Here is a 17,174-nt window from a genome sequence, read left to right on the forward strand (position 1 = left end):
AAATATAATTTTCAAGTGCGTTGCAACTATAGGGTGGCGTATAACCTGTTTTTTCTTTGAAAGGATGCATGTCTCCCTTTTCGTTTTGATGAAATAGAAATCTGCATCTCATTTTTCTTGTAAACTCATCAAAGTCTTTCAGTAAATCTTTTTTTGCCCGTTTTGTGGATGGGGCAGGAATGAATTTCAAACCTTTGGACAGAAGAAGATATTCATTGTCCGTTAATTTTCTTTGCGATAAATTAATGACATGCTCTTTTGCTTGCTTGATTTTATGTTTTAATTTAAAACATTGCATTGCAACTTTATTCTTTTGTCTTTTGTTATATTTCTTCCTTTTATCACTTTTGTTAAAGCGTCTAGCCATTTCTGTTATCACAGTAAATGTGGCTAACTTGATATTAACGCAGACTCAACAAATTTAATATTATTTATCGGGGCGTGTTAGAACAAATCTGATTGGTGTTCTTTTCCGAATGATATGTCAATAAGACAGGTATAAATAAGATAATATACAAATTACCATACCTTTAATTATGACTGAGATTTATATTCCATACATTATTTATGAAAACAATAAAATATTTATCGTTCATCAAAACATAGATCCAAAAAGATGTGAAGTTTTATCTTGTCATTTGGTATGCTAAAATGTTTTTGTTCTCTAATAAGGTCTGCTTCTTCTAAAATTCTTTCTGCTGGCACCCTTTTTCCATTTCGGCTCTGTATTATTAGTTCGAGATCTAATGTTAGTTTTAAACTCAAGGAGTGTTTTTTCTTGGTTATCCTTCATTTCTATGAATCTTTTATGAAGCTCTTTACGCGCTTCACCGGCACTTTGGCTGGCTATTCCTATAATCTCTTTTGCATTGTCTAAAGTTTTTTTTATTTCACCAGTGACCTGAGCCAATTTGGCATCAAAGAACTCTATTGTTTCCGTCAGCAGGTTTACACTAATTGCGGACTCCTTGGTGATCCACATCTCCTGTAGCTCCCTATAAATTGTTTTACTACTAACGTCAGGTCTGCAAGAGAGATTAATCCTGCAAAAGGGTGGAATGTTGCCCTCTGTTTGCAATGCGTAGGCAAGACCCTCTCTGGCTTTTGCTATGGCCAATCGTGTGTCCATCTTATTCCTCAAGTCGACAATCGCCGTAGAGATTGTGTCGGCAAAATCACCAACAGTTTTGTCCTCCTCCTTCCTCTTTGTGTTACTAATGTTTGTCACAGACAAGGTCAAGTCTATTTCATCTTCCTCAAAGGGTTGGGCAGCAAATTGTTCTTGCGTTGGAAGAATGTCTTCCTTTTTGGTCTTATTAAGAGAAAGCTTATTCATTCTTTCTAAAAACGTGATGTTGTTCATTCGGTACAATATTTCGAATGACAGTGATTATCATGCCACAAAGTATTTTTGGGGCTTGGAATGCTAGGAGTGTTTCATTTCCTTTCACTTCCTCATAAATTTTACGAGGTGAGAAATTTCTGACAGAGGTCACCTGAAGTTTTGATATCAAAACTGATGCCTTTCCATTTTAATTATGTATTTCCTGTTGCCGAAACATAAATTATTCGGTTTGGTTGTGCAAACAATGACCAGATTCTTTGCAATAATTTCATGGTCATTCCTCCTCCAATATTTTGCAAAAATTGGGTCAATTTGTTTGGCATGTAATTCAACAAAGACTAGGAATACGGATCACCAAATGCATGATGATGCACGGGAAGGTTCCAGGGGGACAAAGTCCCTACTATACAATGAAAATAAAAATGGAACCCAACATAAAATGAAAATAAAAATGGAACCCAACATCCACATATTCCAACATCTTTATTTAACTCATGTCAAACATTACTTAACCTGTCTAAGGAATAAAAATATTTCATTCCTGGTGATATTTTAATATATTCTAGAAAATCACTAGAACTGACTGAATAAATTTATAGAATTGCTTGCATCCAATCCTACATTAATATAATGTTTCGGCGGCATTTTTATAGATTCTAAAATGGGTTTTAGATATAGGCCCGCCATCATCAGGGATTGTCCTATATTTCCTAATTTCGAATTTTAGTTGATGTTAGCAGATCTGCTAAATTTTTGTGCCTTTTATATGCTATAATAGGTTTTTCTTTGAATATCTTATTGCAAATCACATCTTTTTGTAATACATGCCAATATTTGATGATATATTTTCCCAGTTTTTTTATGCATGGGTTGTATTTTGTAGATAAAACTAAAGGAATTTCCTTTTTTTGTTTTTTTAGAAAGTTTTCTCAATAGAAATTTTCTATCCCTTGTTCTTGCCTCATTTACACAATTATCTATCTCTTTCTCCTTGTATTCCCTCTCTTAATCAAGTTCAATTTGAACTGTGAAAGAATTTGTTCTAAATCATCTATATTATTTGTGTTTCTGATGTATCGTATAACCTCACCCTTGATAAAACCGGAAAACACATGTTTAATGTGACAACTGTTCCGATGTAGGTATAAAAATGTATTGGTGGGGTTAAAGTGCGTTTTCAAATCCAATATGTTTTCATTGAGAAATCTTCTCCCTTTAAATAAATGAACATCTAGAAATGTAGTTTCAGCATTTGAAATGTCGTATGTGAATTTAAGGAACTTATGGTGGCTATTAGCTAACTCAAAAAAATCAATCAATTCTTGTTTGTTGCCATTGTATATTATAAAGCCATCATCCATGTATCTCACATAATAGAATATATTATTTCTATTACGGAATTTTGAAAGAATTTCTTTCATGATATTGTACATTAAAATGTTACAACATTCTGGGGAACATCACGCCCCGATAGCTGCACCAAGACATTGTTGATATAGAAGTCCATTAAATTCAAAGATATTGTTTACGAGGACAGATCTAAGGAGGTGAAGTAGATCCTCTGTGGGTGGGCATTTTATTTTGTATTGTCATTTGTCAAAATCATCATAGGCAATTCTCACTGCAGATAATATTTCATCAATTGGACAATTTGTAAACATTTGGCTTATGTCAAAACTGCATAGCAGACAATTAACATGTGGTTTAATTGTTTCCAATTTGTGTATAAAATCTGATGTGTCTTTTATGTATGTTTGTTGTTTTTGCACGATAGGCACAAGAAAATAATCGACATAACTGCTTATATATTCTGTAATCGTGCCGATCTGAGAGATAATTGGTCGACCAGGTGGAACTATGTTATGAATATTAAACCCATTGAATTTTATATCAGATATGTCAGATTGAATCAATTTATGAATTTTTGGAAGTATGTGCATATGTCCTGCTCCATAATTTATTCTATTACCATTTATTAGGTAATTAAAAGTATCACTGTCAAGTATTCTCCTGTTGAACATACCTATTAGATATTCATTCAAACTGTTTCTAAGACGCTTGAAATCAAAATGGTCAACACTTTTGTAATGGTGAGAAGCAAGCTGTCTATTTGCTTCAGATAAGTAAATACTTTTATCTAAAATTACAACATTGTTGCTCTTGTCAGCTTTTTTAATAATGATCGATTTGTCATTTAAAAGTGTTGAAATGCTTAACCTTTCTAAAGCACTCAAGTTATCTCTAAATTTTCGAGTCTGCATTGAAGACATTTCATGTTTGGTTTTGAAAATATAATGTTCAAGTGCGTTGCAACTATAGGGTGGCGTATAACCTGTTTTTTCTTTGAAAGGATGCATGTCTCCCTTTTCGTTTTGATGAAATAGAAATCTGCATCTCATTTTTCTTGTAAACTCATCAAAGTCTTTCAGTAAATCTTTTTTTGCCCGTTTTGTGGATGGGGCAGGAATGAATTTCAAACCTTTGGACAGAAGAAGATATTCATTGTCCGTTAATTTTCTTTGCGATAAATTAATGACATGCTCTTTTGCTTGCTTGATTTTATGTTTTAATTTAAAACATTGCATTGCAACTTTATTCTTTTATCTTTTGTTATATTTCTTCTTTTATCACTTTTGTTAAAGCGTCTAGCCATTTCTGTTATCACAGTAAATGTGGCTAACTTGATATTAACGCAGACTCAACAAATTTAATATTATTTATCGGGGCGTGTTAGAACAAATCTGATTGGTGTTCTTTTCCGAATGATATGTCAATAAGACAGGTATAAATAAGATAATATACAAATCACCATACCTTTAATTATGACTGAGATTTATATTCCATACATTATTTATGAAAACAATAAAATATTTATCGTTCATCAAAACATAGATCCAAAAAGATGTGAAGTTGTATCTTGTCATTTGGTATGCTAAAATGTTTTTGTTCTCTAATAAGGTCTGCTTCTTCTAAAATTCTTTCTGCTGTCACCCTTTTTCCATTTCGGCTCTGTATTATTAGTTCGAGATCTAATGTTAGTTTTAAACTCAAGGAGTGTTTTTTCTTGGTTATCCTTCATTTCTATGAATCTTTTATGAAGCTCTTTAAGCGCTTCACCGGCACTTTGGCTGGCTATTCCTATAATCTCTTTTGCATTGTCTAAAGTTTTTTTTTATTTCACCAGTGACCTGAGCCAATTTGGCATCAAAGAACTCTATTGTTTCCGTCAGCAGGTTTGCACTAATTGCGGACTCCTTGGTGATCCACATCTCCTGTAGCTCCCTATAAATTGTTTTACTACTAACGTCAGGTCTGCAGGAGAGATTAATCCTGCAAAAGGGTGGAATGTTGCCCTCTGTTTGCAATGCGTAGGCAAGACCCTCTCTGGCTTTTGCTATGGCCAATCGTGTGTCCATCTTATTCCTCAAGTCGACAATCGCCGTAGAGATTGTGTCGGCAAAATCACCAACAGTTTTGTCCTCCTCCTTCCTCTTTGTGTTACTAATGTTTGTCACAGACAAGGTCAAGTCTATTTCATCTTCCTCAAAGGGTTGGGCAGCAAATTGTTCTTGCGTTGGAAGAATGTCTTCCTTTTTGGTCTTATTAAGAGAAAGCTTATTCATTCTTTCTAAAAACGTGATGTTGTTCATTCGGTACAATATTTCGAATGACAGTGATTATCATGCCACAAAGTATTTTTGGGGCTTGGAATGCTAGGAGTGTTTCATTTCCTTTCACTTCCTCATAAATTTTACGAGGTGAGAAATTTCTGACAGAGGTCACCTGAAGTTTTGATATCAAAACTGATGCCTTTCCATTTTAATTATGTATTTCCTGTTGCCGAAACATAAATTATTCGGTTTGGTTGTGCAAACAATGACCAGATTCTTTGCAATAATTTCATGGTCATTCCTCCTCCAATATTTTGCAAAAATTGGGTCAATTTGTTTGGCATGTAATTCAACAAAGACTAGGAATACGGATCACCAAATGCATGATGATGCACGGGAAGGTTCCAGGGGGACAAAGTCCCTACTATACAATGAAAATAAAAATGGAACCCAACATAAAATGAAAATAAAAATGGAACCCAACATCCACATATTCCAACATCTTTATTTAACTCATGTCAAACATTACTTAACCTGTCTAAGGAATAAAAATATTTCATTCCTGGTGATATTTTAATATATTCTAGAAAATCACTAGAACTGACTGAATAAATTTATAGAATTGCTTGCATCCAATCCTACATTAATATAATGTTTCGGCGGCATTTTTATAGATTCTAAAATGGGTTTTAGATATAGGCCCGCCATCATCAGGGATTGTCCTATATTTCCTAATTTCGAATTTTAGTTGATGTTAGCAGATCTGCTAAATTTTTGTGCCTTTTATATGCTATAATAGGTTTTTCTTTGAATATCTTATTGCAAATCACATCTTTTTGTAATACATGCCAATATTTGATGATATATTTTCCCAGTTTTTTTATGCATGGGTTGTATTTTGTAGATAAAACTAAAGGAATTTCCTTTTTTTGTTTTTTAGAAAGTTTTCTCAATAGACATTTTCTATCCCTTGTTCTTGCCTCATTTACACAATTATCTATCTCTTTCTCCTTGTATTCCCTCTCTTAATCAAGTTCAATTTGAACTGTGAAAGAATTTGTTCTAAATCATCTATATTATTTGTGTTTCTGATGTATCGTATAACCTCACCCTTGATAAAACCGGAAAACACATGTTTAATGTGACAACTGTTCCGATGTAGGTATAAAAATGTATTGGTGGGGTTAAAGTGCGTTTTCAAATCCAATATGTTTTCATTGAGAAATCTTCTCCCTTTAAATAAATGAACATCTAGAAATGTAGTTTCAGCATTTGAAATGTCGTATGTGAATTTAAGGAACTTATGGTGGCTATTAGCTAACTCAAAAAAATCAATCAATTCTTGTTTGTTGCCATTGTATATTATAAAGCCATCATCCATGTATCTCACATAATAGAATATATTATTTCTATTACGGAATTTTGAAAGAATTTCTTTCATGATATTGTACATTAAAATGTTACAACATTCTGGGGAACATCACGCCCCGATAGCTGCACCAAGACATTGTTGATATAGAAGTCCATTAAATTCAAAGATATTGTTTACGAGGACAGATCTAAGGAGGTGAAGTAGATCCTCTGTGGGTGGGCATTTTATTTTGTATTGTCATTTGTCAAAATCATCATAGGCAATTCTCACTGCAGATAATATTTCATCAATTGGACAATTTGTAAACATTTGGCTTATGTCAAAACTGCATAGCAGACAATCAACATGTGGTTTAATTGTTTCCAATTTGTGTATAAAATCTGATGTGTCTTTTATGTATGTTTGTTGTTTTTGCACGATAGGCACAAGAAAATAATCGACATAACTGCTTATATATTCTGTAATCGTGCCGATCTGAGAGATAATTGGTCGACCAGGTGGAACTATGTTATGAATATTAAACCCATTGAATTTTATATCAGATATGTCAGATTGAATCAATTTATGAATTTTTGGAAGTATGTGCATATGTCCTGCTCCATAATTTATTCTATTACCATTTATTAGGTAATTAAAAGTATCACTGTCAAGTATTCTCCTGTTGAACATACCTATTAGATATTCATTCAAACTGTTTCTAAGACGCTTGAAATCAAAATGGTCAACACTTTTGTAATGGTGAGAAGCAAGCTGTCTATTTGCTTCAGATAAGTAAATACTTTTATCTAAAATTACAACATTGTTGCTCTTGTCAGCTTTTTTAATAATGATCGATTTGTCATTTAAAAGTGTTGAAATGCTTAACCTTACTAAAGCACTCAAGTTATCTCTAAATTTTCGAGTCTGCATTGAAGACATTTCATGTTTGGTTTTGAAAATATAATTTTCAAGTGCGTTGCAACTATAGGGTGGCGTATAACCTGTTTTTTCTTTGAAAGGATGCATGTCTCCCTTTTCGTTTTGATGAAATAGAAATCTGCATCTCATTTTTCTTGTAAACTCATCAAAGTCTTTCAGTAAATCTTTTTTTGCCCGTTTTGTGGATGGGGCAGGAATGAATTTCAAACCTTTGGACAGAAGAAGATATTCATTGTCCGTTAATTTTCTTTGCGATAAATTAATGACATGCTCTTTTGCTTGCTTGATTTTATGTTTTAATTTAAAACATTGCATTGCAACTTTTTCTTTTGTCTTTTGTTATATTTCTTCTTTTATCACTTTTGTTAAAGCGTCTAGCCATTTCTGTTATCACAGTAAATGTGGCTAACTTGATATTAACGCAGACTCAACAAATTTAATATTATTTATCGGGGCGTGTTAGAACAAATCTGATTGGTGTTCTTTTCCGAATGATATGTCAATAAGACAGGTATAAATAAGATAATATACAAATTACCATACCTTTAATTATGACTGAGATTTATATTCCATACATTATTTATGAAAACAATAAAATATTTTGATATCAAAACTGATGCCTTTCCATTTTACAAGTGTACAATTAAGTGTACAATTAAGGTATATCCAGGATAAGTATAACGACGAGATGCCAGTGATATAGCATACAAGACGACGAATACAAGTGATGCACCTTCGAAACAGGATTTCCCAATGGATAAAAACTGGTAGCGCCTCCTTAAAGGAAATCCTGGTTGCAAGAACAAGGAATACAATAAGTATATCCTTGAAAAATACGGGATCCTTGTGTAGTCTCAATAAACTAGATTGCAGATAAAGACACAAAGTCGCTGATAAATTTCAATACTGTATTAAAAACACATGTAAAGTATATACAACAACATAGTAGATATAACGAACAACCACTAATCGGACTCTCTATTTCTCTCTCTCCCCTCGCACTAACTCTCTCTTTCGTTTTATACCATACTCTGCCCAGTTACAGGATTGGATGCAAGCAATTCTATAAATTTATTCAGTCAGTTCTAGTGATTTTCTAGAATATATTAAAATATCACCAGGAATGAAATATTTTTATTCCTTAGACAGGTTAAGTAATGTTTGACATGAGTTAAATAAAGATGTTGGAATATGTGGATGTTGGGTTCCATTTTTATTTTCATTGAAAACATATTGGATTTGAAAACGCACTTTAAACCCACCAATACATTTTTATACCTACATCGGAACAGTTGTCACATTAAACATGTGTTTTCCGGTTTTATCAAGGGTGAGGTTATACGATACATCAGAAACACAAATAATATAGATGATTTAGAACAAATTCTTTCACAGTTCAAATTGAACTTGATTAAGAGGGAATACAAGGAGAAAGAGATAGATAATTGTGTAAATGAGGCAAGAACAAGGGATAGAAAATTTCTATTGAGAAAACTTTCTAAAAAACACAAAAAGGAAATTCCTTTAGTTTTATCTACAAAATACAACCCATGCATAAAAAAACTGGGAAAATATATCATCAAATATTGGCATGTATTACAAAAAGATGTGATTTGCAATAAGATATTCAAAGAAAAACCTATTATAGCATATAAAAGGCACAAAAATTTAGCAGATCTGCTAACATCAACTAAAATTCGAAATTAGGAAATATAGGACAATCCCTGATGATGGCGGGCCTATATCTAAAACCCATTTTAGAATCTATAAAAATGCCGCCGAAACATTATATTAATGTAGGATTGGATGCAAGCAATTCTATAAATTTATTCAGTCAGTTCTAGTGATTTTCTAGAATATATTAAAATATCACCAGGAATGAAATATTTTTATTCCTTAGACAGGTTAAGTAATGTTTGACATGAGTTAAATAAAGATGTTGGAATATGTGGATGTTGGGTTCCATTTTTATTTTCACAAACTGTCATCAAAACGCTTCAAACACAACTAGAAGAATAAAAGAGACATATGAAGGATAAAGAGGAATCGATGTTTAAAGAAGTGGAAAGGCAAAGACATCAAAACCAGGCTTTGCAAGATGAAATGGACAAAGGAGAGAACTGATTGAAGCCAGAGCGATCCTGTCCCTTAACGAAGACAGAAGGACAACTGAGACTACAGCAGCTGCATCATATAACCTTAAATGTCAGGAAACCATATTAAACTCTTAAAATACAATTAAAATTTTGTGACATCTGAAAAATTTATGAATCTTGCCAACACTTTTTACATATTGTTCTGATTGATTGATTGATTGGTATTTGCTTTACGCCGCATGAGCACAAAAAGGCTGTATGGCGGCGAGAGCTTTTATAAATATTATAACAAGACGTTTTTTTTTTTTAAATCAGACTAAAAGTCTTTTAATATACTAAAACTGGAGTTTTAACGCGAAATTACTTATGTTTACAAATAAAATATCATCAATAAGATATCATGATAAAAACTAAAAATCATTTTAAACTAATACATGTAATACAACAAATTCATACTATGGAATAAATTTCAATTATTCTGTTCTGAATATTAAAATATAAAATTAACAAAACAAGTATAAGCAATATTATTTGTTTTTGTGTTATTAAAAACTAAAGGCACATAGGAGTCTAAACCTATAGGACATTGTTTTTCTTTTATTTATCTGTGCACTTTATTGTGGAAGCTCGTGTCATCATGAAAGTTGCATTCATTTTGAAATGAAGGTTGATTTCAGAATAACGCGTGATTGATGTTTGCCAATCATAATAATGAATTATAATGAAACATACATGTAATGTTATAATTTGAATATGTAAACATTGCATTTTTTTTTTTATATATTTCAGAGACCTATTGATTTGCTGAAAATTGATGTAGAATCGTATGAATGGGAAGTCATTACAAATATATTACAAAGTGGTTTAGTTCCCCGTATAAAGCAAATGAACATTGAGTTTCATATTTTTGAGAACACTCCATCGGAAAGAATTCCACATTTTCTAAATGTGTACAAAGCGACGACGAAAGCTGGTTTCAAACAGTTTAATTGTATGCCAGTTGTTACTCTCAACAAAAACGATTTGAAAAACAAGCGCCTTATTTCTGAATGTGCTTATGTAACATGTGTAAATGTTAATTATGCGTTTAGGAAATGATGAATACAGTTATTCAATAGAAGACAGTATGAAAGCGGGCACACAGAAGATTTTAAATGATCATTGATATATTTTTTTTTTTTTTTTTTTTTTTTTTTTTTTAATTTGATCATACTTTATTGATAGTTTGACATTTGTTAGTGGATACATCAAATACCGGTACCTTATCCCGGCCTCGTTAACCGTTAGTAGCATATACAAAATGTAGTCAATTTGGTTAGTATTTGTTAGTTTTTTTAACTGTAATATATACATTTATAAATCATTGTAAATTATAATATATCCAACTAAAACATTATCAATACAGAATGATCAATAAATCTGAATAGATAAAAAAATAAAAAATAAAAAAAAATATAAAGAATAAATAAATTAAAATCACAGAAATTTGGAATTTTGGAAAAAGGAAAAAAAAAAGAAAAAAAAAGTATATTTTACTTACAGCATTCATAATGTATCTTGCAGGATTTATTTATTCAAATATTTGCGTACAGGCAATAACTTAGAGGAACATACATGTAGTTATAAACATCGACTAAAACATCAAGCATATATATATATAAACCAACATATAACAGTATCAAATCATTAAACATAGGTGGTGATGTGGATAAGGAAAGAAATGTACATAAAAATAATTCCGGTACATGATGTACCAATTTTTTGATAATCAACCTAGTCTTCTAAAATTGGAAGCCAGGGGTCCCAGCAGATATTGGCTATATGAAAAGGTTTTCTTTTAAAAAATAAATTCTTTTCTAATGCCAGAGATTCTTTGAGGTAGTTTTTAAGTCCTGTAAAATTTACCTTTTTTTCACATAGTTTTGTTCTGTAAATATAGAATTTTGTCAGGAGTATTATTAAGTTTTTTATCATATTATTTCCGTTGTTACCTAAATTTCCAAATAAAATAATATCTATATTAAATGGTATCAATATTTGTGTTTGGTTATAAATCCAATCACCAAGTTCAATCCATAAATCTGAAATTTTATGGCATGTCCAAAATATGTGCTCAATATCTTCAATAGCTTCATTACAGAAAGTACATTTTTTATCTGATTGTTTTATCTTAATTTTAAATAAAAATTCATTTGTGCCTATGATTCTGTGCACTATTCTGTACTGGAACCAATGAAGTTTAGAGCTTTTTGTGGTGTAGAAAGACATATTATGCACTTTTTTCTAATCAAAATTTTTATTTAATCTTAGAGACCATTTATCTTCACAACTAGGCCTTGTACTACTTTTTTCTAAGAAAACATTATACATATCTTTTGACCCTTTATTTGACAAAAAAAATGTTCTAATATTATTTGGTAGAATTGGTCCATGAACTTTATTAAGATTTTCTATAGAGATATTATGTTTAAGAGAATTTTGATATGATTTTATTGCTGATATAACTCCATTATAAACTAGAAAGTTAGATTTAATTTCATAAATATTTTTGCATTGCTCAAACGACATTAATTTACCCTCATTATCTACCAGATCATTAATCAATAAAATACCGTTATCAGCCCAGTCTTTATAGAACACACTTCTACTACCTATTTTAATATTTCCATTATTCCATAGTGAATTTTTAAAAAATTCTTCTTCATTTTTTGGTTTAAGTTTATTTAGCATTTCTGTCCATGCTTTAAAAATCTCTTTCCAAAAGGGGTTTTTACATTTGTTTGGGGGCCTAGAAATACTAGTTTTTCAATATCAATATTTTCTGTGCTTTCTATAAGCTTTTTGAGTTTTGTATTGTTTTTTAGCAACCGTCGGACCCACGTTAATTTTAACCCTTTTATATATTCTTCAATATCTAACATTTTCAGCCCCCCAAATTTATGTTCTAGACATAATATTTCTCTTTTAATCTTGTCAGGCTTGTTTTCCCAAATAAATGAATAGATTGTACGAATAAGTTGTTTAAGAGTAGTATTGCATGGTGTTGGTAATGTTAAAACAGGTGATTTAATTTTGAAATAATTAGTGTCTTGATAATTGTTATCTTTCCCACTGGAGTAAGTGTTTGTCTAGACCAAATATTGATTATATTTTCAATTTCTTTTATTTTAGGATAATAATTCAAAGATTCCATTTCTTGCAAATTGACAGAAAAGTTTATTCCTAATAGTGTAAACCTACTGGAACCCCATTCCAATCCCCACTTTACACACATGGTGTCTTGACTATATTTTTTCTTTCCTATCCACACCACCTTTGTCTTGTCTAAGTTCATATGGAGACCAGACATTTCAGCATATTTATGTAATAAGCGGAGAGTTGCGTCAAGGCACTCTGGTGAACCGTCAAGAATAATTGATGTGTCATCACCATATTGAGAGATCAAATATTCAGTATCATCTATTTTAATTCCCTTTATTTCTTTATTTTTTTCTAATTAATATTTCAAGTATTTCTGCACATAAAAGAAATATATAAGGTGATAAAGGATCCCCTTGTCGACAACATCTTTGAATTTCAAAGAATTCAGATAAAAAACAATTTTGAGAAACTGCAGAACTTATTTTTTTATAAAAGGTTCTTACCCATTGTTTTATAGAGGGGCCAAAATTGAAAAAGTCTAAAACGTCTTCAATGAAATTCCATGATACAGAATCAAAAGCTTTTTCAAAATCTATGAGAAGGAGCAGACCTGGTAAATCATTTAGTTCTGTATGAAATAATATATCGTAAATAAGACGAGTATTCTCCCCTATAAATCTACCCGGAATAAAGCCAGTCTGATCACTGTTAATAATTTGAGGTAGAACTAATTTTATACGCTCAGCTATGCAGCTTGATGCTAATTTATATGTGGTATTTAGTAAACTTATTGGTCGCCAGTTTTTCATGAATTGTCTCGGTTTATCTCCCTTTGGTATACAGGTTATAATATCTTGTCTTTGAGTAATTGATAATTCCCCCTTTTCGTAACCATTAATTATAGACCGAAATACAAATTTTCGTATATCTATCCAAAAAAACTTGAAAAATTCATTTGTGAAACCATCTGACCCAGGGCTTTTTTCATTTTTCATTTTTCGCAAAGCAGTTGTCAATTCACCATAAGTAATTTCACCCTCCAAAGATTCTCTAATGGTATTATTTATTTTTTTGATATCAGTATCAGGGATTTCATTGTTTAGGTTAACATTATTCAAACTTTCTGTTTTAGTATATAGCCTTTTGTAATAATTGTTTGCTTCTTTTAATATTTTATCTTGCTCACTGATAGTGTCCCCTTTTTCATTGACTAATTTTGGAATAGTTTTATTTATAAAATGTTTAGTTTCTAAATTTAGAAAAAAGTTTGAAGGTTTTTCTCCTTCTTCTATCCATTGGATTTTGGATCTGATGTAGGACCCCCTCATCTTTTCTTGTCTTAATACTTTTAGATCAGTTTTCTTTTTTTCAGTTTCAATAAATATTTCTTCTGTCAATATTTGTTCTTCTAGTTTTTTAATATCTTCTGATAGTATTCTTTCTTTTTTATCTTTTTGTTTCTTTCTAAAGGAAGCATATGAAATTGATTTTCCTCTAATTTCTGTTAATAAAGTTTCTAGAAAGAGTTGATCGTTTATAGTAAATTGAATTTCTAAGTCATTTATCTTTTCTAATGTTTCTCTCTTGTATACTAGTGATGCGTATTGTTCTTTAACTTTATTTATAGTCTCTTTAACAGCAGCTGAATATTCAATGTCATGTAAAAGTGAATTATTAAATTTCCATAGACCTTTACCAATTATAAAGTTATTCATCTTTAAATGTAACATTATTGGGGAGTGATCGGATCTATAACTGTTGAGAATGTGTATATCATGAACATGTTGATTAAGGCCTTGCGATATTAAAAAGAAATCCAATCTTGCTTGTTTAATGGGATTATTTTTTCTCCATGTAAATTTTTTTAGTTCAGGGTACAATTCCCTATAGGGATCTGTTAAATCATAATTTTCTATTATATTTAAAACTTTCTCTTTGGCTTTTGAGTTATTTACATTTTGGTAATTATAAGTATCAAGATTTTGGTTTTGGACTAAATTGTAATCTCCAGTTATTAAAACTGATTGGTTGTTCAAGTCTTCTATTGTATCACTTACTCTAGAATAAAATTCAGGTGAATCTTTATTTGGACCATATAAGTTATTCTTTTTCCTTCAATTTCAATATCAATTCCTAACAGATTTCCTTGATCATCTTTTTTTATCCTATATATCTTGTATTCAAAGTTTTTGGTAAAAAAATATTGCTACCCCTCTTTTGTTTGTTGCAAAAGAATTGAAAATACAGTCTCCTCCCCATAGATTTTTTATTGATATTTCTTCTTTTTCTGAAAAATGTGTATCTTGTAAACAATATATGTGGCAATTTTTTGCTTTAAGATAATCAAAAACATCTCTCCTCTTCTCCTTTGAATTTAAACCTTGACAGTTGTATGAAACAATTTTTATACCACTATCACTCATTTATTCAATTTTATTTTTATAGCTGAATAATAGATACTTGAGATTTGATGAGAGTATTGCGACCATCTTCTCCCATAGTGTTTTATATAAGTAAGTGATAATGTAACTCTGAAATGTCTGATCTCCTCTACCTTGTCTGCATTAATTTCCTGCTGTATCCTAAATACATCATAGTTTCCATACAATAAGTAATACTGTGTCAAAATGAAAAACAAACATAAATAATAAAAAAAACAAAAAAAAAGAAAATTTGAGATCATAGTGTAAATATCAAACATCTAATTATAATTAAAAATTTCTTAATACACTTCATGATATTTACACCATGAGCACAGGAAGGCATGTATAATATGTAACTAATAATTAATAGCAGCTATTCTAAAAGCTCTTGACATGTACAAATTAAGCTTCAGTCATGCATAAATTAAGCTTCAGGCAAATCAACACAAATAAAAATCATATTAATATAAGCTAAGCAGTACAGTAAGCACTAGTAGAAAACAAAGCATGTTTGATAGGACTACAGGATTGATTCTCTTTTAAAAGAAATAAAATTTAAAATTTCGCAAAAAAATTTCAATTAATAGTACTATTTGTTAAGTCAGCTTCACTTATTCATTCAAGTCATTTGTAATAATCTCACCTTCTATCATGGTATTATTTGAGACAAGATAACAGTAAAAAAATTCTGTCCCATAAGGTTTCATTAGAACAAGGCTTCTAGTGATGAATTTTGTGTAAATTTAACTGGTTTACGGTTTATATTATCTGGTGAGTACTGACCTTACAACCAGTCATTTAAGCGTGAGAAAAAAAAAATAATCGATAAGCTTTAAAATTTGTAGACTATATAATATGTATATATGACATACATAGTTTAACCTAGTATTCTATATTGGCTGTTTTAGTAAGGTAGAAAAACATTCCTGTTTTACCGACATTACATGCTGGAAAGCACTAAAATAAAAATATTAAGCTGTAGCAAACAAAAAACGCAAGAAAAAAAATCCCAACATACACACATCACAAAAAAAAAAACAACAAAAAAACAGAACATTAACACATCTATACTTACTGCTATGTCAAACCCTAAAAAATATTAAAATATTAAATATACATTTTTATGCCCCACCTACGATAGTAGAGGGGCATTATGTTTTCTGGTCTGTGCGTCCGTCCGTCTGTTCGTTCGTCCGTCCGTCTGTCCGTCCGTCTGTCCCGCTTCAGGTTAAAGTTTTTGGTCAAGGTAGTTTTTGATGAAGTTTAAGTCCAATCGACTTCAAACTTAGTACACATGTCCCCTATGATATGATCTATCAAATTTAAATGCCAAATTAGAGTTTTTACCCCAATTTCACGGTCCACTGAACATGGAAAATGATAGTGCGAGTGGGGCATTCGTGTACTGAGGACACATTCTTGTTGTATATTTGTTTATGAATATACATATTTATACCGAACAAGTAAATATACCAAAAAAACAGAGATACATATATATAATTTGTGTACTGTTTGTTCTACATGTACAAGTATTGATCAGACACAACTGATGTCTTTACGGACGTTCCAGACATCTCGTGCATTTAGACGGGTTTCTAAAACCAAGTGTACACCTCTTGCTCTTATCCTTGTTTGTAGTTTTTCTTTAGTCCTGATGTTATAAGCTATTTTCGCAAGATCGTTACGTGCCTCTTTCATAATAACAGGGAGATCATCAACAATTCTTATCCGTTTTTTGCAAGTTTGTAAGCCTGAGCCATAATACATTGCTTGTCGTCATAATGCATGAACCTAACAATAATTGCATCCGGGCGTTTTGTACCTTCAACTGGAGCTTTAGCGGGAATCCTATGTGCATTTGCAATATGGAAACTGTCGGCTTTAAATTTTTCGATACCAAGATCTTTAACAAATAAATTATCAATCACTTCCCAAATTATCTCATTTGGTTTTTGTTCGACTCCATAGATGAGGACATTGTATTTCCTATCATGTTTCTCAAGTAGTACTTGACATTCTTTGAGTGAAGTAAGTTTTTTGTCTATGTCTAATTTGAGCAATTCTAATTTCTCGGTTTCTAAACAATTGAACTGAGATTCCAAATGTCCCACACCTCTCTCAAGCTCATTGTGGTCTTGCCTAAGTTGTTGTACTTCAGTGTTTGTGATACTAAGGTCAGATTTTACTTGCCCTACTTCAGATTTCACATCACTAATGAGTTCCGTTAAGTTTTTCTCAACGGAGTCGAGCCTAGAAGAAAAGTTTGTG

Source organism: Mytilus edulis, chromosome 11 (assembly GCF_963676685.1).
Source record: "Mytilus edulis chromosome 11, xbMytEdul2.2, whole genome shotgun sequence".
Taxonomy (NCBI): Eukaryota; Metazoa; Mollusca; class Bivalvia; order Mytilida; family Mytilidae; genus Mytilus; species Mytilus edulis.